The sequence below is a fragment of the Schistocerca gregaria genome, chromosome X, assembly GCF_023897955.1.
Source record: "Schistocerca gregaria isolate iqSchGreg1 chromosome X, iqSchGreg1.2, whole genome shotgun sequence".
Classification (NCBI taxonomy): Eukaryota; Metazoa; Arthropoda; class Insecta; order Orthoptera; family Acrididae; genus Schistocerca; species Schistocerca gregaria.
The window spans coordinates 544,753,941-544,781,646 of record NC_064931.1 but is presented as its reverse complement, the minus strand read 5'-3'; the positions used below and the strand labels follow the sequence as shown (position 1 = coordinate 544,781,646).

Genomic DNA, 27,706 nt, shown 5'->3' with positions numbered 1-27,706 from the left:
CGATACACTAGATGGTCTGAAGGGAGCTAAGTTTTCCTCAACCATGTACATGTACTTGGAATACCGCCAAATTAAAGTAGATGAGGCTGATCATGAGAAAATTGCATTCATCACCCATGAGGGCCTGTATGAGCTTAAGTTAATGCCATTTCGTTTGTGTAATGCACCATCAACTTTTGAACAGATGATGGATAATCTTCTACGTCACCTGAAGTGTAAAATGCGTCTTTGTTATTTAGATGATATTATAGTGTTCTCAGAGACATTTGATGAAAATATAAAAAGTACTTAAGTATCTTAAACAAGACGGCTGAAACTTAATCCAAGAAAGTGTCTCTTTGGAGCAAACGAAATCAAAATACTTGGACACCTTGTGCCAAACAAAGGTGTGCGGCCAGACCCAGAAAAGGTGAGATCTATAATGGAATTACCTAATCCTAAAAGTATTAGAGATGTGATAAGCTTCCTCAGATTATGTTCTTGTTACTGTTGTTTTATCAAAGATTTTTGTATCAAAGACAGGCCACTCCAAAAGTTGTTAAAAGCTGATGCTAAATTTGCCTGGGGTGGTGCTCAACAAGATTCTTTTGATGTGCTGCGAAATGCTCTGACAACTGACCCTGTACTTGATCTGTATGATGAGAGAGCACCTACAGAACTACACATAGATGCCAGTGGGTATGGGATCGGTGCTGGTATGGTCCAAATTTTGGATGGAAAGGAGAAGGTTATAGCCTATGCTTTTATGACACTTACAAAAGCTGAGAGAAACTACTCAGCTACAGAAAGAGAATGTCTTGTTGTGATCTGGGCCATGAGCATATTTCGACAGTATCTCTATGGAAGGCTATTCGCCGGCCACGGTGGCCTTGCGGTTCTCGCACTGCAGTCCGGAACCGCGGTGCTGCTACGGTAGCAGGTTCGAATCCTGCCTCGGGCATGGGTGTGTGTGATGTCCTTAGGTTAGTTAGGTTTAGGTAGTTCTAAGTTCTAGGGGACTTATGACCTAATATGTTGAGTCCCATAGTGCTCAGAGCCATTTGAACCATTTTTTGAAGGCTATTCACAGTTGTTACAGACCATCATTCACTTTGTTGGCTGACAGGTCTTATGAAGCCAACACGATGAATCGTCAGGTGGGCACTACGTCTTCAAGAGTATGACAATACCATACTGTACACAGGTGGGAGAAAACACCAAGATGCCAACTGTGTCTCAAGAAACCCCTGTGCAAGACCATCAAGACTTTGATGAAGCTAGCAGAAGAAGGACGCCAAGATATCTCAAATTATGCTTGACTTAAATCGGTTACAGGATGTGAACAGGCAATTTAAGGTAGTTAATGGTTTACTTTGCAAGAAAAACTTTAATCCCTTTGGAAAGATGTGGCTACCAGTGATTTCTAAACGCATGTGCTTAGAAATTCCATGACACACCTGAAGCTGGACATTTAGGATTTATTAAGACATATGACAGAATCTGTAAGAGATTTTTCTAGCCAGGTTTATTTAGGAGTGTCTGTCACTATGTGCTGTCTGTCACTATGTCACTGTTGAAAGTGCCGGAGGAGAAAGGCAGTTCCTCAGAAACCACCTAGCCATCTCATACCGATTCCACCAGCTGAAACACCTTTCCAGAGTGTTGGAATTGACCTCCTCAGATGATTTCTGATGTATGCTAGTGTCAATAGATGGAATATTGTGTGCACTGATTATCTGACATGCTTTAGCATTACAAAAGATGTGAAAACAGCCGAAGCATTTGAGGTAGCGAAATTCATTGTGGAAGACATTGTCCCAAGATCATTACCAGGGAAAGTTTCTCAATTGAATCTTGTGACAGAGATAAACTGATTGTGCAACATTACACGTCACATGATGACTACTTACCATCCACAAAGTAACAGGCTTACTGAATGCCTTAATAAGACCTTGGCTGGCATGCTATCAATGTTCATCAACGTTGAGCTGAGCAACTAGGATGAGGTGCTACCTTTCGTGACATTTGCCTACAACACTACCAAACAAGACACCACAGGACTTATACCATTTTTCCTGGTGCATGAGTGTGAGGCAACTACAGCGATGGACATTGTTTTCCCATTACATCCTGATGATGTGGACGATGATGACATCAGCCAGGCGTTAACCAGAGCTGTGGAAGCTCAGCAGTTAGCTCACCTCCGCACTCAGCAAGCTCAAGAAAATGATCGCCAAAGGTATGACACGAGCCACCGCCCTGTTGTCTACCAGCCTGGTGACCTCGTCTGGATATGCACTCCTGTTCAGAAGATTGGTCCCGCTGAGAAGCTCCTCAGATACTACTTTGAACCTTATAAGGTTGTAAGACAGTTGTCTGATGTTACTTATAAAGTTGATGATTTCGACCCCGACACAAGAAGACAAAAGATCAGAGATACAGTCCACGTCCTTTGAATGAAGCCCTACAAGGATCCTGCAAGCCAGGGTAAATTTGAAGCTCCAGCAACAGGTAACAAGCGGAAAAGTGATGAAGAGCACAGTGGCAAAAAAAGTTCTAAGAAGATTACCACCAGCGTGAACATCAGTCATCAGAAGTTGGAGTAAGCAGGACCAATGACTCGTTCCTGGACTAGGAGGACGTAACACTGAGATGCTGTTCTCTTAAGGAAAGATCAGTGCCGCAGAAGAAGTTGAGTAGCACCATGGTGTAGTGGTTATGATACTAAAGTATTGCATGGAGGGTCATGAATTCAAAACTCACCTGGACTGTACACTTTTAATTTCTATACTTGGTTTGAGTACATTCTACAAGTACCCACAAATGTCAAGAATCATAGTACTGGAATGTTTTGTGGCGGTATATATACTGTATGTGTTCTGGCTGGAGGCAGATCTTTCTGGATGGAAGTCATAAAATAGTTTAGTTTACTTTATAGTTACGTCAGCATAATCTGATGGATGACAGCTGACAATACTGTTACCAGTAATCAGCTGCAAAACAATAGCTTTCTATACAGTTCCAGCAACACTGAGGCTTTGCCAAAGAGATGTTTACACAACTGCAAAATGTGACTGATTGTGGTAGGCATGCAGAACTGCTGCACCCAGCTCACTGCAACTGTCACGGATCTTTTTACAGTAGCTTGACCGTAGTTCACTGGTGGAGATAGACAACACTTGGCTGATTCTAAGTCAGGTCAGATGTCTAGCAGTGACAGCAAATTAATTCAAACAGTTTATAACCTCCAAGGCGCACTGTGTTAGCTGAGGCCGAGGTTGGTGGAGGTGATGGCTCTGGTTATGACTGCTGGCTGCTCACTGTGGTGCTTCATGATCTTCCATGGTTGGTGCTGCACTTGGATCTGGCAGCTCTGTGGCCATGAGGTCACTTGGGCTCAGTTTTGGCAAACTGGAAGACACTTGAGTGGCAAAGCAAGTAGTGCCCTACATGTAGCATCACTTATGGCAATGCAAGTGAATTGGAGATGAGGCTGGTGCTTGCTGCTCCTTCACATAGAGTCCAATGGAATCTTAACTCGTAAACTGACTGGTGGGTTTTGCTCAACTGCTGTGTTGACATACAATCCATCCTGTATTGTGGAGCTGGCATGGGGACCAATGATACAGCGACCCCTGAGGGGTATATGTAGTTGTATGACATAGCACACTCAACAACCTGATCTGTACACAGAGTTGATATCCGAACTTGTTTCTTTACTTGCAAACAAAAATCGTCCTACATAAGAAATACACACAGGTGGACAATCATGAGGAAATTTTAATGGAAGATATGTGACACTTACTTCAACCCACAAAGCCACTGATATTACCTGATAGCTAAGACATTAACAGTAGAGAGTCTAACCAGAAAATTAGTTTATTCCATATTTGCATTTGTGAAGGATAGACTGATGTGCTAATTATTGCTTCAGATTCCAAAAAACTATTTATCACAGAAAGAAAATGGAACTATGATAAACATGGGAAGTAATAGAACAAATCACTGGAAGATACACTGGTGAATTAGAAACCCATGATGTACTTACAAATCATAACAGACTGAAAGTGCAAGCACCAACTCACCAATTTGCGACACATATCACTGTACCAGTAATCCACTAAAATAAAAGTTTACTGTGAACATCAAATTTAGACTTACTTCAGAATACATCTGCAACACAAAAATGGCATGCTGAATAATGATTCACAATCAGAGATTACTGCACACGATCCTTATCATAACAACAGTTATTTATTCATAAAGAAATGATGAATTATTTACTTGACATTGCTACACATAAAAACCTAAGAATAAACTTATTATATAAACTCATCCAAGACATCCCTCGATACAACAATATCACTCACATATGATGCATAAAACAGCACATCATCATAACAATAACAGAAGGTTATCACTGAAAAGCACTTTCTGAATCTAGTCCACATATATTCACCATGTAGAGGACACAAAGGACTTCCATCTCTTTGTCTGTAGACATGGTTCCAACCTCTCTCGCCTAAGGAGATGTTTCTTCTATTCTATTCTGCCATACATTTTTTGGCCGTGCATGCCCATCATTCCTTTCTCCTGTTATCTCCTTGAATATCCATAGCAAGTGTGGGCAAAGGGTAGGGAGGAGGTAGGAACATGGAACATAAAAACACAATCATACTAGACAACAACACTATAATGTTCACACCAAAAAATATCAATACCATAATAAATACAATCATAAATATACTATTAATCAGCACAGGAAAAAGATATTTTCATCGTGGCAGCATGATAATGTTAACAACTGAGAAACAGGGAGGGGAGGTAGTAACAACAAACACTCCAGTGTGTAAAGTGAAGTGCTATGACATTTATGGGAGAGTTACCTAAGATTACTAATTTGTGCCACTGCTGTAAAATTTGTACTTCTTGTCATAACTGATGTTTAATGGGATCAGTGTGAACTGTGTGCTTCCAGGAGACATAATGTCAACTATGAGCTCTGTGTGTTGAGGCTCAGATAGTCTGAAGACAGTCTTGGTTCTGTTGTAGCATTTGTTGTATCAAGTATCGATACCGCTCTACAGCATATCATGTTGGCATGGAACTGCAAGTTTTTGTTGAATGCTGATTGTTGTCGTACAGGCTCTGGTAGACCCAGTGATGTATGTCAGCTTTGTCACACCTCCAGTGGCTTGGTATCACGAGCGCACTCTGCCATCATAGTATATGATGGCTGGTGGCAGCTGCTTAGCCCACTCAGGCTCAGAGTCACTTCACAACATGATGCTACACAAACGTGTCATTTGTGCTTTAGTACAGAGAGACTTTCCCTTGAAGCCATTGTGACAGCTAGAGTCTGTTTCTTGTTGCTCAAAGAAAAAATGTTAAACAAATCTTTGAATAAAATAGTCTCGATTTTGAAGCTGAGTCAATTAAAAAAAATCAAGTGTTCAATGATTATCACTGTCATCATTGCCAGGTAAAAACTACTGACAGCTGGGCATGGCACATTTTTCCACTTATATAGCCATGATTACAGTCACTGGCACCTATCAGAGAGGACAGAAATGATACACGCATTGAAGGTGAGTTTGGTAGCTCATAGCAGCTCCAGCCAGACATTGTACTGAGTGATGTAAGGTGGCACAAGGGGCCAGTGCCACGTTTGAAGCTGCTGTTCCCAACCTCCCTATAAGTGTTAGTCATCCACTGTAGCTTCCTCCTGATACCGAAGCCTGTCCCCATGCCCTAGTCAGTGTGCCCCTGGTCTCTATTGAAATTGTTGTTGTTCAATCTAATCTCAGCCACCTCTTTTATAATAGAATCCACGTATGTTGACACATGAGCCAAAACTTTTGTGTTCTCAAACCATATTTTGTGTCTGTTTTCCAGGCAGTGCTCAGATACGGCTGACTTGTTCAGCTCCCTCCATTTAATATGTCTCTTGTGATCAGTACAAAACCCTGCAACTGTGCAAATTGATTGACCTACATCAATCCTGCTGCACTCGCAAGGGATGCCATGCACACCTGACACATGAAGAGTTATGTTCTCTTTAACAAGGCAGAGCATATGTCGTTTTTTGGGGGTGGGACAAAGCACTAGTCTCAATCCATGTCTCTGCAGTACACATCCTAATTTGTTGCCCGTTGGCCCACAGTATGTCAGGAAAGCCGTTGGCTTGGCTTCTTCTGCCAATTCACAAGACATCCATCTTTGGTGATATCTGAAAGCATTTGCAGTGTCTCTCTTGCTATAATCATCCTCTCTGAACCTGTGCCTCAAGTGCTGCAATTCAGACTGTAGGTGGTTGTCATTGGAAATAAATTTTGCTGTGTTTATTAACGTTTTCAGGACCATTTTCTAGTGTACAAGAGTGAAAATTATCAATGTTTAAATATTTATCACTGTACATTGGTTCCATGTAAACTTAATGACTAAGCCACCCTCCTGCCTTCCCCCAATGGAAACATCCAAGAACAATAGCTTGCCATCCTTCTGCATCTTGATGGCAAATTTAATGTTGGGATGAACACCGTTTGTATGATCCATTAACTGCTGCCGTGTATTTTCACCATGGAGCCATATCAGGAAGGCACCATCAACATATCTTGGCAAGCAAGGTGGACACAACACCACGGAGTTTGGAGCCTGCTCCTCAAAGTGCTCCATGAAGAAATTTGTGACTGCGAGGGGCAGCGTTGAGTCCATCACTGTGCCATCCATTATTTCATAATATTCATCATGGTATAAGAAGTGTTGTTGTAAGAACATAACATAACAACTTGAGGATTCCAAATGGAAAGAGTTCGGCCAAAAGATCCAGCATGTCTTCTACTGGCACCCTCGTAAAAAGTGACACAATGTCCGGACTAACCATTATGTCATTTTGATTTGTTTTTATTTTCTTGAGTGTTTCAACAAATGTCTGGTAGTTTACAACATGGTGTTCACAATGTCCTAGTTTTGGCACTTATATTCCTGTAAGATGTTTTGACTATGGCCTGTGTCAGATTGTGGCTAAGTTCCCAGTACACACCTTCTTCTAATAAGTATAGCACCTTCAGGTTCAGTGTTCCGAAACACAGTGGCATTTCCTCTGTTTGCTACCAAGACAACCAAGTCATCATTCTCACACAATAAGGACAAGTCACAACAATCTTCTAGGTTAACACTGGTTTTTGGTGGGATAGCTTAAACCCAGACTGGAAGCTAGTGAGACATCCTCTGCTGTGTCATGCAATAGATGCCAGATGCACTGTTCAGTTCCACTAACACAATCAAAAACTGACAGATAATGTGTGACTGGTGAAAAATTAAGGCCTTTACCCAGAGCTGCCACAGAGTTGTCGACTAGTTCTGGATTGCACAGATTAACAACTATTCTGTGAAACTTATCATTCTTCACATCATTTCCTCTGTGAGTCACGTGGTCAAACTTGCTTGGATGTTGTCTTGCTGTCTTGCACAAGCTGGCTCACCACTGTGATGCCATGGCTATGTCCACGCACTCCCAATCGAATGGCTGCAAAGCTGATGACAGAAGTTGATGACAATCAAACAGCTTTCTGGTATATGGATCAAGCTCATATCTTGTCTACCGGTCCACTGTCTCACTATGGTGTGACTTGTCTGCTTCAAAATTCTGTCCCCTGCAGCAGTTTGGATGTGTTGCTTAGCTACAACAAAGTGAGGAATTACCTCCTTATCCAGCCAGCATTGCAATATGCTAAAGAACTCAGCAGATGTAATTTATTTTTTCACAGTTTTTCCAGCAGTCTCACACTGTGCATTATGTCCTCACTGCAGAGGAAACATAAGTGTGCTCAATGACTTTTGCAGCATCATGTCTTTGTGATTTTCAAACAGCATCAAATCAAATAAAATTAATGAGCTTCCAATGGCTATCTTTGCCATTGTCATCAGGAGTAAAACTACTGACTGATGGGGCTGTCACAATTTCCTATTTATATAGCCAGAATTGCAGTTCCTGCCACCAATCAGAGAGGGCCAAAATGATGTTTTGCAGAAGGTGAGATAGGCAGCTCTGTCTCATTGTGGGACAGAGTGATGTCAGGTGGTACATGAGGGTCCTTTCACATTTGAAACTGCTGTTCCGACCTGACTACAAGGACTGTTACTTACTTTCAACATCAAAAGCCTGCCCCCATGGACAGAACAACAGCATGATAATTTGTACAAGATGATGTCTATGCAATGTAACAAGTTTGACCTATCATTTCACAGAGGAACTGATATGGAGAATGATAAGGCCATACAATAGCTGTTAATCACTCCATCCCAGAACTGGAAAAATGGCTCTGTGCCAGCCTTAATTTTTCACCAGCCCCAAGATGTCTGGCAATTTTTTATGTTATTAGTGGAACACAATAGTGCATTCATCATCTCTCTCATGACACAGATAAGAACATCACACTAAGTGCCAGCTATATACTGGCAAAACCTAAACCACTGAAATCTTAATTAGGCATGAGCAACAAAGTGACTTGCACTTATCGTGTGAGAATTTTGACTTAGATGTCTTGCCAGCTGGCAAAGGAAATACCACTTTGCTTCTGAACACTGAAGACTACAATCTGAATGTGCTACGTTTATGAGAAGATGATGCATACTGGAAGCCCAGTTGCGATACAACACAGGCCATAGTCATGAAGAGAGGGTGGTTATTAAAGGACTCTGGTTTACCAGACAAAGAGGTGAAGAAATTAATGCCACCAGCTACCCGACTAGTCAGGCTCTATGGATTCCTGAACATATGTAAGCAAAAGTTCCATCTTACATGCATTGTTAGTGAATTCCGCTTGCCCACCAACAGTCCACCAAATCATCTTGCAGGATTATTAACACTGAAACTGGGACATTGTGAACACCATGTTGTAAACTTGCATAAATTTGTTGAAACACTGAAGAAAATGAAAATAGACGAGAATGATTGAATGGTTAATCTGGACATTATGGTACTTTTCGTGAGGGAGACAGTACAAAATACACTGGTCATTTCAGCACAAACAGCTTCCACCTTGTATTGTCAAGTTGTTTCATCAAGTTCATTTGGAAACATATTTCTTAGCTGTGACTCAAGTATGACAAGAAGAATCAAGAGAGGTCCTGTCTCATGAAGAAATATGTATCTTCAAACGAAAAGTTACCCTCTACAACAACCACACTTACACCAACACATTTGAACACAGCCATAGACACACTACAACCTCGCCACATAAACTCAGTGACTATCATCTTACACCCTGCTCACTGTAAAGTATTAACAACTCAAACAAGATGATGAAACAACAAAGAAAAAGACTTTACATGAAGAAAGATGTCCCTAATACAGAAGATCAATACTATTCAATAACCACATATCAAACAGTTCACGTGGACACTGAAAAAGTAACGTAATTCAATTACAATTTTTTACAGAATATACAATTAAAATACTGATACCTCAAATTACATGAAGAATCAAGACAGAAGATTTCAAGACATAAAGAAAGAAAACGAACTTACACAAATAATGACTCGAGCACAACACAAACATTCTTACAACCACACACGAGTACAGTGACAAAAACATGAATGAAGGTTTATGAGACAGTCACTGAGAGCCGCAAAGTCATTATCTATAAATTAATATTAATGTATAAATGGTAATGACACCTACACTGATGAGTGTTTTCCATTTCAACAAACATAAGTACAGCTTCAGAGCCTGTGAATCTGGAAGTTGCAAATGTTATAAGAATAATAACAATACATAAACATGCTGTAAACAACTGGTGACTTGTATAACTCATTAAGTTGTTTCATGGGTAGAATAAATTATGTCACACTGAGAATTAATGCAAATCATACATCTTTCTTACATATATTATAGTACTATTGTTAAAGAAAACACAATAACTGATAAATCCGAATATGTGAATCCTAACTATGTCACTACACAAAAAATTTTGTCATTGTGGACATCACATATTCAAACACTGTGATCTGCAACAAAGCTAATGGCTTTCAAACTCTGAAAGAGTCATACTGCAGAGAACCTACAACTGTATATCTCCAGAGTTGCGAAGAGCTCTATGTGCTATTTACATTATATTACTTTTTTTTTCAATAGCAACACTGCACAAGGTACACTGATTACCCCAATGTTACATGAAGAATCAAGAAAGAAAATTTTGCATCATGAAGAAACATGTCCATACTCTACAAGCATGCACAATCACAGGAACAAATGTGGACACAGAAATACATACATTCTACAACATAGCCGCATAAACATGATCCCAGTCATTTTACACACTACGCACCAAGAGATAACAAAACTTACACGAAGGAAGATAACCCTAAATATGATGGCTGACTGAAAAGTAATGCCTCCACCTTTGTAAGTCTTCAACATCTGGCAGCATTGGTATGTGGCATGTGCTGGTTTGTTCTGCAGCCTCTTCTCTACAGCCCCATATGGCGGGAAGCCTTAACATTGAACAGTTGTGTTGTTACAGTGTAAAGTATGGAACCCTGTGTAGACATCAGTCAATGTGATTTAACCCTTTCAATGTCAAGGTAACGATCTATCGTTATCCCCTACTGGCGCTAATACTGTCAGGGTGCCAATTCGTTGTTACTCCTCTTCGTCTTGTTTGGCTTACAAAATCAGCGCTAGATGGTGTTGGTGTGCTGATTACAGATGCTCTTTGAATCGAACTATGTGTAGATCAACAGCTATCGACAACTGAGCATCGTTTCGGTGAAATATTAGCATTCAATTATTCCACTTTTGCATCGTTTGTTTATTGACGTTGTGTTTCGCAGTACATGTTTACATTCTGTTATTGCGTTCTACGTTCTTGTTTTTGCTCAGTACTTTTACTTATCATTGTTTCTGTGTGTTTTTCTTCATACTAAGAGTTTACAGTTTGTTTATTTTCTCCATTTTTTGTGAAAAATGCGACCTACACCAGGCCAGAGCAGAGGACTTACCGATGAAGAAATTTGTGAACTTTTAGAATGTACTAGTGATACAGAGTGTTTTAGCGAAAGCAGCAACAGTTCAGAAAGTGACAGTGATGTACATGATAATATTGTGGGTAAAAGTGACGACGAAATCAAAGATGGTTCAAATGGTTCAAATGGCTCTGAGCACTATGGGACTCAACTGCTGTGGTCAGTAGTCCCCTAGAACTTAGAACTACTTAAACCTAACCAACCTAAGGACATCACTCACATCCATGCCCGAGGCAGGATTCGAACCTGTGACCATAGCTGTCGCACGGCTCCTGACTGCACACCTAGAACCGCGAGACCACCGCGGCCGGCAATCGAAGATGTACAATACACTGAAGTACGCGCACCTGAAACACTTCAGCCATTAACACATCCATTTCAAGAGCTGCCAGAACCAAAACATATGCCACAAGTAGGATCTCCTGTGATAGAATATTTTACTCTATTCTTTACTACAACGTTTTTGCAGCTTATTGTAACTGATATGAATCACTCAGCTAAACAGTTTATAACTAAACATGCTACATTGTTCAAACCGTATAAGAAATGGAAGAATGTGACAAGTACTGAGTTAAGAGGTTTTATTGCTTGCTTACTAAATATGGGACTCAATAAAAGGCCCACAATGCTATCATACTGGAGCACAAAACCGTCAAAGGCATTTCCATGGTTTGGTAAAATATTTTCTGCCCATCAATTTAGGCATCTCATGAAATTCTTTCATCTTGTGGATAGTGAGAAATGTCCAGAACCAGGCCATCCTCATTATGACCCATGTATCAGGTACCAGCCATTGGTACATCATGCTAATAATATATTTAGACATCATTACACACCTCAAGAGCAACTGAGTATTGATGAGTGTCTAGTTGGCTCTAAATGTCACACTTCCCTATTACAGAATTTGCCAAACAAACACCCCCACCAATGATGAATCAAATTCTGGATGCTGTGTGACTCTATAATGCACTACTGTCTTGGATTTTATACAAACAGAGGTGCCAAAAGCCAAGAAGATAAGGCTGAGATTGCAAGACATGGCTTAGGTTACTGTGTTGTTCAGAAGTTACTGTGTTTGGTCAGTTATTTGAACAAGGGATATGATATCCTTGTGGAGAAGCAATTTAGAAAGAAATTTGGAATTGGGGAAAGGATGTATTGTAAGTCAGGTCCGGTACTGGCATGTGTGTACAGAGGCAAAAAATCCCAGTCTCTTATTGTCAAGTAAAGTTGGTGCTGGTGACATTGAAGTCCAACACAAAAATAAAACACTAAAAAAGCCAGAAATAATACACCAGTACAACCAGTATATGGGTGGAATAGACACTTCCAACATGATGCTGTATGCATATTTGGATGAGAGGCGAACTCTTCGTTACTGGAAGAAGGTAGCTTTGAACATAATGTTAAAAATGGTACTGAACTCTTACATATTATACAAAGAGCATAATAAGGGAAGGAAATTTGTTTCCAGATATGTATAGACTGTAATGATAATTGAAGCTTTGTCAGATGAATGGCTGCTAGAAAAAAATCCTATTGATGATCCTCGTCGTGCTCCAGGTTTGAGAAAACTTCCAGAGAAGAAAGAGTCAAGATGCTGTGCGTGTACTAGTGAGGGAAGGAAAAGAGGGTCAAGAACTGTTTGTAATGGTTGTAATAAGGGGTTGCATGGTGAATGTTTTCCTAAACACAAATGCTAAGTCATATTGTAGACATGGAAATTCTGTAACGTTCTCCTCAAATAAATAATTATTATCTTTCTAAATAATAACACAAATTTCATATCCCTCATGTCACTTTACTCAGAAATATGTGTAGATTCTATGGACTGCAGTTAACCTTCTTAAAAGGAAGCACAGTGTTGTATATATGGAATCAAAGTCAAATTTATAATACTTTTAAAAAATTATTTTATTTTGACTGTCACAATCAAATTCATTTGAAACATTATCATAATCTGTGTAAGCCATAATATTCTACATACTTTTATGGATAAGTGGTAAATTTTTTTTATATTTTTAAAGTGAATATTGTGTGATATATGGCAATTTAAATAGAACATAGCATAACAGTATAAATACGCATGTCATTTTTAGCACACACCACTCCAAATCGGCTGCAGTCATTAAATTCTTGACAGCAGAAGGTGTCATCCCAAAGGAGATGCATCAGAGAATGAAAGCAGTTTATGGAGACTGTGTTGATGTGAGTACTGTATGTCGTTGGGTCTGAAAGGTAAAGGGAAATGTTTTCCTGCAGCATGACAATGCCAAACCACACACCTAACGTGCCACCACTGCACAACTTCAGAGACTGAACCTCTCCACCATACGGCATCCTCCATACAGTCCATCTGACTTCCATCTGTTCCTGATAATTACAGATGATCTGCGGGTACATCATTATGCTTCTGATGAAGACGTTGAGAGAACTGTGAGACAGTGGTTGCGGAAACAGAGTGTTGACTTCTTCCATGATGGCTGCAGAAAACTTGTTCATCGTTGGCAGAAACGTATCCAATTGACTGGTGATTATGTGGAAAAGTGAATATTGGTAATTAAAGATCACATTCTAAGGATTATTTCTGCGTTTGATTTATTAAAATATTCCCATCCAAACCCAATTAACGAAGGTGGAGGCATTACTTTTCATTCATCCCTGATACAAGATAACTACTATTCAAATGGAACACATCAAACAGCTCAACTGAACACAAATAAATCAACACGATGCAACCTTATCACACAGTTCGATCAGAAACTTTTTACACAATACAGAATTAAAAATACCAATCCCCTCAAATTACATGATGAATCAAGGAAGAAGATTTCCATATGTGAACAAAGAAGATGACAAACAAAGATCCTAGTACAACACAAAATATGCTTTCAACTACACATGAGTACACTGACATGAAAGACACAAAATGTAAGATATGGGATGGTCCTTGAGAGCTATAAAGCCATTAGCAAAAAGTTAAAATTAATACATATTTGGTGTTGAGACCAACTCCCTATGAGTTTTTTTTCCACGTCAATAAACATGAGTACAACTTCAGAGTCATGAAACCTGGGAGATGCAGGCATGTAATAAATGATAGAAATGTAAGTAAACTTGCTATAAACAACTGGTGATATATATAAATCAACAAATGCTACATTTGTGGATGGTATAAATTATCGGACACTGAGATATCATAACAGAATTAATGCAAAAGATACATATTTCTTGCATATGCCATGAAGAGACAAAGAAACTGGTACACCTGCTTAATATCGTGTAGGGCCCCCATGAGCATGCAGAAGTGCCGCAACATGACATGGTATAGACTCAACTAATGTCTGGCAGGAATTGAACTGACAACCTGAATCCTGAGTACAAAGAGGTAGAGATCTGTTCTGAACAGTACATTGCAAGGCATCTAAGATATGTTCAATAATGTTCCCATGTGGGGAGTTTGATGGGCAGCAGCAGTGTTTAAACTCAAAAAGAGTGTTCCTGGAGCCACGGTGTAGCAATTCTGGATGTGTTGGGAGTCGCATTGTGTGGTGTAGTCATCAAGGGTACACAAGTGGGCCTTCGAACCCGAAAGCGCTATGGTTCACACAGTGACACTTCTTGATGGCCCAGCATTGAAATCTGCAGCAATTTGTAGAAGGGTTGCATATCTTTCATGTTGAATAAGTCTCTTCAGTCATCATTGGTCCCGTCCTTGCAGGATATTTTTCTGGTTGCAGCAATGTTGGAAATTTGATGTTTTTACCAGATTCCTGATATTCACGGTACACTCGTGAAATGGTCATACAGGAATATCCCACTTCATCGCTACCTCGGAAATGCTGTGTCCCATCGCTTCTGTACCAGCTGTAACATCATGTTCAAACTCACTTAAATCTTGATAACCTGCCATTATAGCAGCAGTAACCAATCTAACAACTGCAATAGACACTTGTTGTCTTATGTAGTCATTGCCGACTGCAGAGCCGTGTTCTGCCTTTTTACATATCTTGGCATTTGAATATGCATACCTATAACAGTTTCTTTGGTTCTTCAGTGTATATTGCTGTATTAATGAAAAAGGAAACACAAAACTATTAAATCTTAAAATGTGTGTTCTAATTTTGTTATTACCAAGAGCACCACAAAATTGTAATTGTGGATGTCATATACCGTATTTACTTGAATCTAAGCCACACTTTTTTCCAGTTTTTGTAATCCTAAAAACAGACTGCTGCTTAGAATCAAGTGCAAAGTAAGTGGAAGTTCTGAAAAATGTTGGTAGGTGCCGCCACAACTAACTTCTGCCGTTGAATATATGTAGCGCTACACAGGCATACTTTGCAGACACAAACATGAACACTGGCCCCAAAACCTCTGCATCAGTAAATAAATTTAAGTTTTTTTTCTCCTCCCCAAGTTTCAACCACTGCATTATCATACATTATCCAACAAGGTAAATACAAATTCTTATTTTTCATCTTTGAATGTAGCAGCATTTCAATGTACTACAAAAATCAGATTGGCAAGACTGTTTGGGATGTTTGCCATATGTCAACTCTACGTTCTGAATTTTTTCTTACCTGTGAAAAGAGATGGTTGTTAACAGGAACTTTTATGAATTGTGAATCACATGCAGTATTCTCTTCACCATAAGAATAATACGATTATAAACATTTTGCCTTGTATTCTTTTGTGTTTGCTGCTAACTCATTTAAATCCTGCCTGCCTAATAAACTACGAAACTAGAGTGAGACAACAGCAAACGCGGAAGAATATAGATAACATGTCATTTTTATATTTGTATTATTCTTATGCCTAATAGTGATACAGTCAGAAATGAAGCACTCCAATTGACTAGATTTTTAAATCTAAGATGACTCTAATTTATGTGCAGAATGTAATGTACTAAAGAGGTGTCTGCAAAGATTTTCAAATGGAGAAAATTTTTTGCTAAACTCTCGATTAGAACATCTTCTATCACACACATTCTATTTTTTGGATCTTGTTGACCATTATCAAAGAAAGCAGCAGTGTAAGTAACAACAAATAGCAGTGTCTTGCCATTGTTTCGCTAATGAGACAACACCTCTCTTTTTTTTTATTGTTAGTGGCAGGGAAAGAAGAGGTGTAAATGGAAAGAACTAGTGAGGTTTAGGAAATGTGGAGAGTTTGGAAGAGGAACTCAGGGTCAATGGAGACTTACTGGATGGGATAAGAAGGAAAGATGGATTGTTGAGGACTGCACCAGATGAGATTTGAAAATCTGAGAGGTTAAAGGTGGGAGATAAGGCAATATGCAATACAGACATAAGTGACAAAAACATTGTGCACAAGTTTAAAAGAAAAGAAAGATAAGTACGTATTAGGGGTGGGGGGAATAGACAGGTCAGAAAACAACAATACTGAAAACTAAAAGGGAGTGAAGAAATGAATACTGAAAGCAAAGAAATTAACAAAAATTAATAACAGGTGGGTGGCGAGAACCAAGGACAGGTTGTAATGCCAGTTCCCATCTGCGGAGTTCTGAGAAAATGGTGTCTGGTGGCAGAATAAAGATGGCTCATGTGCTGAAACAGATGCCATGTTCAAGACTGACATGTTTTAGAGCAAGCTCTGCTACAGGATATTGTGTGATGTCAGTATACACGCTCTGTCTATGTCAATTCATACAAACTGGTGACTTGGTGGTTGTCTCGCCCATGTAAAAAGCTGAACAGTGTTCATGTAATGGCTGGTATAGGAGATGTGTCATTTCAGAGATGGCTTTCCCTTTGGTAGTACATGCTCTGCCAGCTACAGAACTGGTATAGGTGATGGTAGGAGGCTGCATAGGGCAGGTCTTACCGTGGAGATGGTCACAAGGGTAGGACCCATAGAGCAGCAAAATGGGTGGAGAAGTGCAGGATCTGGCAAGGATATTGTGGAGATTTAGAGGGAGATGAAGAGCTATTCTAGATGTGGTGGACAAAATGTCAGTCATAATGGTCCTCATTTCAGGGCATAATTTAAGAAGTGACAGCCTTGTCAAATTAACTGATTAATACTTTCAAGACAAGGAAATACTGAATGACAACAGGTGCATTCCTAAGATTTTTTGGGATGGATCAGCAGTACCACAATTGGATATGGTGGCCCAGGAAATCTGCTTTTCAGATGAGTTGGTGCTGTAAGAGCATCCAGTGAAGACAAAGTTGCTGCCAGTCTAGTGCCTGGATCCCACAAGAAGTCTGCTTGTATCAAACATAGGCCTTAGTTTGAGAAACAAATATCTGATAATGTACATTTTGAGCACAGCATTGTCTGGTAGTTAAACATGGACTGTGGGAAAACCAGAACAGGACAGAATTGAAGAATTTGTTATGTAGTGCTACAGAGGTGTATTGGAAATAAGATACACTGATAAGGTACGGACTGATAAGGTTCTCTGCAGAATTAGTGAGGGAAGGGATATACGGAAAACACTGACTGAAAATAAGTGACAGGTTGACAGGACATATGTTATAATGTCAAAGAATAGCTTATCCATTTTAGGAGTTGCTTGACTACGAAGTGGTGGCTCCATTCACAAAAATTGAGGATGGTGGGGAGAGCAGCCTGCTGACCGCAAGCCTGTCCATATCCACATCCAGTGACACCTATCAATCAATCTGTTTGTAAGGAGTTTAACTTATAAAGAGGACAAGGATATCAAAAATATATCAAATATTTTCAGCTGGAACATGTCATATGTTCATAATTTATTAGGAGAAGAAAGCAGATTCCAAAAAAACATTTTTTTCCAAATACATATAACAAGAAATTAGTAAATATTGCTGTTCCATTCTTAAATGAACAAAATATGTTCTGAACTTTAAATTTTAATTGTGTGGAAGTACAGTATGCCTAGAATAAAATTCACACATAATTCAATATATAAGAGAAAAATCAATCTTCTCACTATTTTGAAAGCAGCAGTGTTCAAATTTTTGTCACATAGAGGTCACAATATACTAATTATTTAGTTAAAGTTTCATTTCAATTATTATTAATTTTTTGTGTTATTATCTTTAAAAATACTAGTGTAAAAAACAACCATGATGCTTCAGTCACCTAATGTGAACGAAAGTGACTTCTAGGTCCCCTTAGTTTGAACAGAAGTGTTCAACTGATCCTTTGTGATGATCAGGTCAACATCAAGAAAAGTGCCGTGGAATTCAGAATAGGACAATGTGACATTTAATTGGGAGAATCTTTAACAGGCCAGCCTCACTATGAGTCCATATTTCAAAGATGTCATCACTGTATCTAAACCAAACCAATGGCTAAAGGCTTGTGGACACCAGTAAAGCATCCAAAGTGACCCATGAAAAGGTTGGCATAGGAAGAGTCATCCTGGTTACAATGGCCATGCCCCTGATCTGCTTATACATCTGCCCCTCAAAGGTAAAGTAATTAGTGTAAGGTTAAAGCTGATGAAGGTGAGTAGGAAGGGCATCATTGATTTGGAATAAGGTGGGTGCTGGTTGAGGAAATGTTCAGTAGCAGACATAGCATGCACTTGTTTGTATTAAAGGAGGTGGAATCAATGGCAACAAGCAGGATGTGTGGCACAACGGGACAGGCACAGATTTTAGATGCCCCGGGGAATCATTGGTGTCTTTACATAGGAGCAAAATCTTCATACTATTGGTTGCGAGTGTTGATCATCTAAGGGAGATACACCTTTGGTGGGTGCTTTGAAGCCAGCAACTATGGGATGATCTGGGAGACTGGGTTTAAAGATGTTAGGAAGAAGGTAAAAGGTGGAGGTGTGTATTTTCAGTTGGGTAAGAAATGTTATGGACTGAGGTCTTAGTCCTCGTGAGGAGTCTGAAGTTTTAAGGAATCAACTGTAGGTCAGCTTGTAACAGTGGGATGGGATCTCGATGGCAGATGCTGTACATAGAGGTGTCACACTACCGGCACTGACTCTCACTTACATACTCCTTTCGGTCAAGTATGACAATGGTAGATCTCTTGCCGATCGGAAGGATATGAGCAAGTCATCAGTTTTTTGGGAATAATAAAGAGCCTGCAGTACGTGGAGGGTCATTTTGTAAAGCAACGCAGAATTTTATGAATTTTCAAAGGCTTGTAAATAAAATGTCAGAATTTCAATATTACGTAAATTAGAGCTCTACAGAATTAGGGATTGAGGGTGAAGGGGGAGGGCTTTCAATTGTGCAAGACTTAACATAATCACTGGCTAATGGCCAGCAACCACTGTATTGTATTTTAAGAAGCTAAATAAATATTTTTGCAAACAGAGCCTAATTGAAACTGCAGGTTCTTGTTGCTGATCCTCTTTCCAATGATCCCAGCAAGCCACAAACAGCATATACTTATGAAGATTGGTCACGATAATGGTAATAAGAAGTCAACTTTTCTGTCTGTCTCACAAGATGATCAACAATCGAGAACAAACTCTTTCATTTGTACCCAGAGCCACAGCATAAAAGAAGTATGTGGGTGAGACTAGAGAACATAAAAAATGGGACTCCCAATATTACAGATAGAAAAACTGTGACCTCTAAAGTCCCAGAGTGAAAGAAAAACATTTGAAGAGAAAACAGCATCCTATGATGTTCCAGAGCAAAAGCAAAAGATCTGATGGGAAAATAGCAGCCTATGACATTTCACAGCAACAGAAAAGTACTTGACACAAAAACCGCAACTTCTGATATGCTGACAGAACAGAAATTTTATCTGATGCAGTAATAATATAGTAGTGATGTTGCATCGCAGACAGGCACAACAAAAAAACTTCTAAATACGTAAGCTTTTGAGCCAAAAGGTCTTTCTCTGAAGTCAACAACACAAATATACAGATGTGCGCGCACACACAAACAAACAAACACACACACACACACACACACACACACACACACACACACACACACACACACAAAACTGTCACACACCTGACCACTGTCTCTCGCTGAGAGGGCAGACTGCGAACAATGTGCATGATGGGAGGGGGGAGGGGAGGGGAGGAATATCAGGGTAGGGATGGGGGATGGTCAAGTGCTGCTTTTTGGAGCATACATGGATGTGGTGGGGAGAGTGTAGGGCAGTTACCTGCAGTCCGAAGGTTAAACAGAGAGAGAAGTGAAGGAGGGGAGGAAGGAGCAGACAAGGAGATAAGTAAAAACACGAGGAGTAAAATGACTGTGCGTCTTGATCTTATAATCCTACCTGCTGACATAGGCTCCCCCACTGTTGTTTTGAACCACAAGAATTACTTGGTATATGTCCATCAGCTCTCAGATTCGTCCATCAACAAACCCTGCCATGGAGGCCCCACTGAATCAAACAGGAATTCCTGTCTCTCCTCAAATCCTTGTGCCCATCCCAGAACCTCTCCCTTGAGCCTCTCTCTCTCTCTCTCTCTCTCCCCTACCTCACACTTACCACTCCCCATTCTCCTACCATCTAAATGCTTCATAAAGTCAATACACTCAACCATCCAGATGCTGTGCCGCCTCTGAAAGTCTCTGCTTTCATAGACCAACACCTTCTGCCTATTACCTGCAACCTTCTCTGATCTCACAGAGCCACATGTTCCACCTATCACCCACAACCTTCCCTCCCATAAAAAGACACCAATCATTTCCTCCACCAACTCTCCACAGTTCCTGTTCCTTTACCGCGCTATGCCCTGCCCATTACTATTGATGCCGCTTCCTTTATACTAATAACCCCAATGCCTTTTGCTTTGCCATTATTGAACACTACCTTTCCCATTCCGAGGTCCGATGGATTCCAAACCTGCAACCTCTTTCCAGGTCACCACAGCCTACTATATCCTAAACCATCATTACTTCACCTTTGAAGGCATCACCAACAAACAAATTTGAAGTACGGCAATGGGCACCCACATGACACCATCCTGCACTAACCTGTTCATAGGCCATCTAGAGGAATCCTTCCTAACCACCCTAAATCCCAAACCCCTGACCTGGTTCAAATTCACGGATGACATCTGGTTTGAGATGATGACATCCTATCCACATTCCTCCAAAACCTCAAAGCCTTCTCCACCCATTTGCTTCACTGGGTTCTCCTCAACCCAACAAGACACCTTCCTCTATGTTGACATCATTAACTCCATCCATACGTAACCTACTAACCACCAGCAATATGTCCACTTCGACAGATTCTTCCTATTCCATACTAACAAGTCCATTCCACACAACCTAGTCACCTGTGTCTTATCACATCTGTAGCAGTAAGCAGTCCCTCTCAAAATACACCAAGGGTCCCACTGAAGCCTTCACAGACCAAAATTACTCTCCCAAAATTGTATTGAAACATATCTTCCATATCTTATCTCACAAGTCACCCATCACCTCATAAAGTCCCACCATCTGGCCTGAAAGGAGTATTTCCCTCATAACTCGGTACCATCCACGAAAGGAACAACTAAATTAGATTCTTCATCAGGGTTTCAACTACCTCTAGTTGTGGCTTGAAATGAGTGTCCTATTCACTATCCTTTTCACCCCTACCATGGTAGTGTTCCACCACCCACCAAACGTACACAATTTCCTTGTCCGTCCCTACTCCTCCCCTGCTCCCAGCCCCTTCCCTCAAAGTTCATATCCATGCAACAGACCTGCACAAAAGTCCTGTCCCATATATCATCCCACCTCCATCTACTCCAGTCCAGTCACAAACATCACCTATCCCATCAAAAACTAGACTACCTATGAAAGCAGTTATGTGATCCACATGGTAAGCTGCAACAGCTGTGCTGTGCTCCACATGGGCACGAAAACCAACAAGCTCCCTGTCCACATGAATGGCCACTGACTAACTTTGATCAGTATACAGTTGGACCACCCAGTCACTGAACATGCTATAGAACACAACGTTCTTCACTTCAAAGATTGCTCCACAGCCTGTGTCATCAGTATCCTTCCTACCAACACCAGTTTTCTGAATTGCAAAGATGGGAGCTCTCCCTGCAATATATCCTACATTCCCATACCATCCTGGGCTCAACCATCGATAGTCACTGTCCTTCACCCAACTATCCCCTTCCCTGCTCCCACTCGATCAATACACAGCCTTCTATTCCACCAGTATACCCACAGTCTTTTTCCTTCTCACCCTTTTCCAATAACACCCCCCCCCTCCCCCCTCCCAAAATCTAACTTCCGACTGCACCCAGCTGCCTACAATCTCCCCACCATGACCCTGTATGGTCCCAGAACCAGTACTTTATGAACCCCACCTCTACCCTGTTACCTCTTCTCCTCCTGTCCCAGCTTCCTCCTAACTCTCACCACCCACATTGCTTATCCCACCAGGCCCAGTTGCTTGTAGTCTGTCCTCAGTGGCCAGAGACAGTGGTCTCATGTGTGTGAGAGTCATAATAGTGAGAATGTCTGTGTGTGTGTGTGTGTGTGTGTGTGTGTGTGTGTGTGTGTGTGTGTGTGTGTGTGTGTATTGTCATCTTCTGAAGGAAGGTCTTTTGGTCAACAGCTTACATGCTTCACAGTCTTTTTATTGTGCTTGTCTGCAACTCAACATCTTCACTTTATTGTGTGCAGCAATGAATCCTTTTCATAATACAGTCATTATTCCATCCTGGAGTATCCACTGTTTGATTTTACATATTGCAAGTTGTACATAACAACTACAAAATTAATATTTTGTAATATTGTAGTGTTTGGAGATGATATGTCTGTTACCATAATAGTCTTCATATGTTACTTATATAAATCACATTCTGTACTGTACTCTTTTTTGGACAGTTGGTTTGCATAGCATGCTTTGATGTACAAGTACTTATAATCTAGGCTATATAAAACTTTTCAATCTGTACTTCTTGTAAATGTTTCTTGTGTGGATGTCTAGGTAATACACCAATATTTCAACAAAAACAGAAACAATGACCTTAGCCTCTTAGCAACAAATAATTCTGCACTAATAACAAGCATCAAAATAGATACAGGAATTAGCGAACACAGGGTTGTCACAGCGAGGCTGAATTTTGTAACCTACAAATTCTCCACAAATAAAGGAAAAATATACCTATTCAAAAAAGCACATAAAATTCACTTGACTCTTTTGTGAGATGCAATCTCCAATCCTTCCAAATTAAAAATGTAGGTGTAGACCAGATGTGGCTTGAATTCAAAGAAAAGGTATTGGCAGCAATTGAGAGATTTATACTAAATAAATCAACAAACGATGGAGCTGTGTCTCCGTAGTGCACACAACATGTCAGAACACTGTTGCAGAAACAAGGAAAAAAATGTGATAAATTCAAATGAATGCAAAATCTCCAACATTGGAAATCCTTTAAAGACACTTGAAATTTATTGTGGACTTCAATGCAAGATGCTTATAATAGTTTCCACAGCGAAAGTTTGTCTTGAAAACTGGCAGAAAATCCAAAGACATTCTGGTGGTATGTGAAGTATGCTACCAGAAACACAAAATTAATGCCTCCTCTATGCAATTACAGATGACAGTGCTGCCAAAGCACAGTTACTAAACACAACCTTCCGAAATTCCTTCACTACAGAAGATGAAGTAAATTCCAGAATCAAGAACAGCTGCCAACATTAGTAACATAGAAGCAGATATCCTCAGAGTAGTGGAGCACCATAGATTACTTAACAAAAGCAAGTCTTCCAGTCCACACTGTACACCAGTTAGGTTCCTTTCAGAGTTTGCTGATACTTTAGCTCCACACTTAACAATCATATACAACCATTCGCTTGATGAAAGATCTGTACCCAAAGACTGCCAAACTGTACAGCTCACACCAATATTCAAGAAAGGTAGTAGGAACAGTCCACTAAATTTCAGTCCAATATCATTATCATCAACATGCAAGAGGATTTTTGAACATATACTGTGTTCAAAAATTATCTATTACCTCGAAATAACGGTCTATTGACACTCAGTCAACACAGATTTAGAAAACGTCATTCTTGTGAAACACTACTAGCTCTTTACTCACATGAATTGCTGAGTGCTATTGAAATGGAATTTCAAATTGATTCTGTACCTCTAGATTTCCTAAAGGCTTTTAATATTGTCCCACACAAGCAGCTTGTGGAGAAACTGTGTGATTATGGAATATCATCTCAGTTATGTGACTGGATTTGTGATTTCCTGTCTGAGAGGTCAAAGTTCATAGTAATTGATGGAAAATCATCAAGTAAAACATATGTGATTTGTGGCATGCCCCAAGGTGTGTTATAGGCCCTTTGCTGTTCTACATAAACAATTTAGGAGACAATCAGAGCAGGTGTTTTAGGTTGTTTGCAGATGATGCTGTCATTTATTAACTAGTAAAGTCATCAGAAGAACAACACAAATTACAGAATGATTTAGAAAATGGTAGAAAAATTGGCAATTGAAACTAAATAACGAACAGTGTGAGGTTATGCACATGAGTGCTAAAAAGAAGCCATTAAACTTTGGTTACATGATAAATCAGTCAAATGTAAAATCTGTAAATTTAACTAAATACCTAGGAATTAAAATTACAAACAACTTAAATTGGAAGGAACACATAGAAAATGAAGTGAGAAAGGCTAACTGAAGACTGCATTTTATTGGAAGGATGCTTAGAAAATGTAACAGATCTACTGCAGTGACTGTCTACACTACACTTCTCCATCCTCTTTGAGAATACTGCTGCATGGTGTGGGATCCTTACTAGATAGGACTTCTGGAGTGCATGAAGAAAGTTCAAAGAAGGACAGCACATTTTGTATTCTCACGAAATAGGAGAGAGGGTGTCACTGAAAGGATACAGGATTTAGGGTGGACATCATTAAAACAAAGCCATTTTTTATTACTGCAGAATCTTCTCACAAAATTTCAGTCAGCAATTTTGTCCACCAAAATTTGATGCCAGCCTACATAGGGAGAAATGATCATCGTAATAAATTAAGGGAAATCAGAGCTCATATGGAAAGATACAAAGAGTTTGTTTTTTCCATGCACTGTATGAGATTGAATTTGGGAGAGCTGTAATTACATAATGTAACAGTAAATTTTCCTTTGGTTGTCATTACACCATCGCTTGAAACTAGAGTTTCACTGGCCAACTGATTAATGCCCTTATAGCACAGTAAAAGAATGTCCACATCGAAAGTTTGTCTTGAAAACTGGCAGACAATCCAAAGACATTCTGGTTGTATGTGAAGTATGCTACACAAAATTAATGTCTCCTCTATGCAATTACAGATGACAGTTCTGCCAAAGTGCAGTTACTAAACACAACCTTCTGAAATTCCTTCACCACAGAAGTTGAAGTAAATTCTTAAATTCTTTAGAGAAAAAAGGGTTCCTATACACACTTGCTTTGCTTCAGTGGCAACAATATAGTCTTTGTGGGACAACTGTCAAGCTGCCTTTATGATCATTTCAATCAGTTCACGCACAATTACTGTATACCCTTCTTCATAAACTGTACTTGCATGCTCATTTTAGCATTGAAAAATCAACAACATTTTCTCTTTGTTCGTTGCTCCACATCTTTAGATAATCCTCTCTCATAACAGTTCCATAAAAAATAATTGAACAGTACCACCCTGCATCCTTAGGAATTCTGTCCAACGCGCTGATGTGTGGAGCAAGTAGCTCAATCTTAGTCAATGGCTGTGAAGAAAGATCAAATGTAAGGCTGCAAACCACATCACACCAACCTCTATGACAAATCCCACCTGTACCAAGCTTGGTGCATCTTTACACACTAGCTACACTACCTACTAAACCAATAATTATCATTATCCAAATGTACTCCACATTAGAGGTGCTTGTTGCATTCATTAATATGCTTTATATTTTTAGATTTTCAAAAGGCTTTTGACACCATTTCTAATAGACAACTTGTAATCAAATTTTGTGCCTATCAAGTATTGTACCAGTTATGTGACTGGATTCATGGTTTCCTGTCAGAATGGTCAAGTTCATGGTAATTGATGGAAAGACATCAAGTAAACTAGAAGTAATGTCTGTCATTCCCTGAGGAAATGTTATATGCCCTCTGGTGTTTCTGATCTACATAAAAGATTTAGGACATGATCTGAAAACACCTCTAACATTGTTTGCAGATAATGTTGTCATTTAATACCCTGTAGTCATCAGATGATCAAAACTTATTGCAAAATTATTTAGACAAGATATCTGTATGGTGCTAAAAGAGATATCTGACTCTAGACAGTGCAAAATGTGAAATCACCCACATGAGTACTAAAAGGAATCTGCTAAACTGTGATTACATGATAAATCACACAAATCTAAAGACTGTCAATTCAACTAAATACTTAGTTATTACTATTACCAATAGCTTAAATTATACTGATCACACGAATAATGCTGTGGGGAAAGCAAACCAAAGACTTTTTTTGTCGATATGTGGTAAGTGCTTATGGGACTAAACTGCTACGGTCATTGGTCCCTAGACCTACTTAATATAAATTAAACTAACTTACACTAAGGACAACACACACCCATGCCTGAGGGAGGCCTCCAAACTCTGATGGGGGTAGCCGTGCGAATTGTGGCAATGCGCTGCAGACCACATGACTATCCTGCACAGCCCAAAGTCTTTGATTTATTGGCAGAACATTTAGAAAGTACTGGTGTGTGGTGTGGGATGTGCATCATATTGATCTGATGGGGATCATGGAAAAAGTTCAAAGAAGGGCAGAACATTTTGTATAATCACATAGAGGATAGAGTGCCATGGTAGCATGTTACGTGTGTGTTGCTCGAGAGTGGAACAGTAGAGAAATAGCTTGAAAGTGGTTTGATGAACCCTCTGTGAACTGCAGACTAAACAGCCTGAGTTGACAATGTGCCAGACTATATTATAAAAGTATCAGGTGAACTGATACTCGCACGACTGCTAGATATATGCAATTCTTCACTATCAAGTGGTATTTTCCCACAACAGTTAAAAACTGCAAAAGTTGTACCCCTTTACAAAAAGGGCAATCGGCACCAGATGGTCAACTATAGGCCTGTGTCACTCCTCTCAGGTTTTTCAAAAATCATTGGAAAACTAGTTCCGCCACAATTAACTGATTTCTTTAACAAAAAAATATTATCTCAGGGTGTCAGCATGGCTTCAGGCCTCAGTGCAGTACTGAAATATCCACTTTTAGCCTCATAAATCGTATTTTAAATTCGGTGGATAGTCATAAAAATGTTTCGGGGACTTTCCAGGATTTAAAAAAAGCACATGATTTAATAGACGATGAATTTCTTCTAGAAAAGTTAGAGTGGTATGGTGTAACAAGCCTGCCAAACTAGTGGCTGAAATCCTACCTAGAAAATCGCTCTCAGATAACTGAGGTAAAACACATGGGGAAAAACGAACTCCAAGCTTATCAATCGAAACCTTCCACACTAACCCACAGTGTACCACAAGGCTTAATTTTAGGTCCCTTTCTCTTCTTAATTTTCATAAACGACTTCCCCCTACACGTTTAACACTCCGAACCAGTGCTATTTATAGATGACACAAGCATATTAATTGAAGGTGAAAACGAAATGGCTCTTACTTTAAATTCTAAAGTCACAAATGAAACTGTCACTGTATGGCTTATGAGGAATAAATTACTGATAAACCCTCAAAAAACAGTCGTCTTACACTTCCATACACAACAAAATAAAAACCCATTAAAACCAAACATGTCTATGG

General features: G+C 39.7%; 1 long non-coding RNA gene across 2 annotated transcripts in view; it reads right to left on the bottom strand.

Annotated features, from left to right (window-relative positions):
* Positions 1 to 27,706, bottom strand: part of LOC126298588 (uncharacterized) — an 856,921-nt gene that overhangs the window by 404,757 nt on the left and 424,458 nt on the right. The window contains exon 3 of one of the 2 annotated variants that reach the window (XR_007552626.1): positions 4,502 to 4,579. The exons of the other annotated variant lie outside the window; for it this stretch is intronic. This is a non-coding gene — a long non-coding RNA (uncharacterized LOC126298588). Of the gene's footprint in view, positions 1 to 4,501; positions 4,580 to 27,706 lie in introns of those variants that run through there. 2 annotated transcript variants of the gene reach the window in all.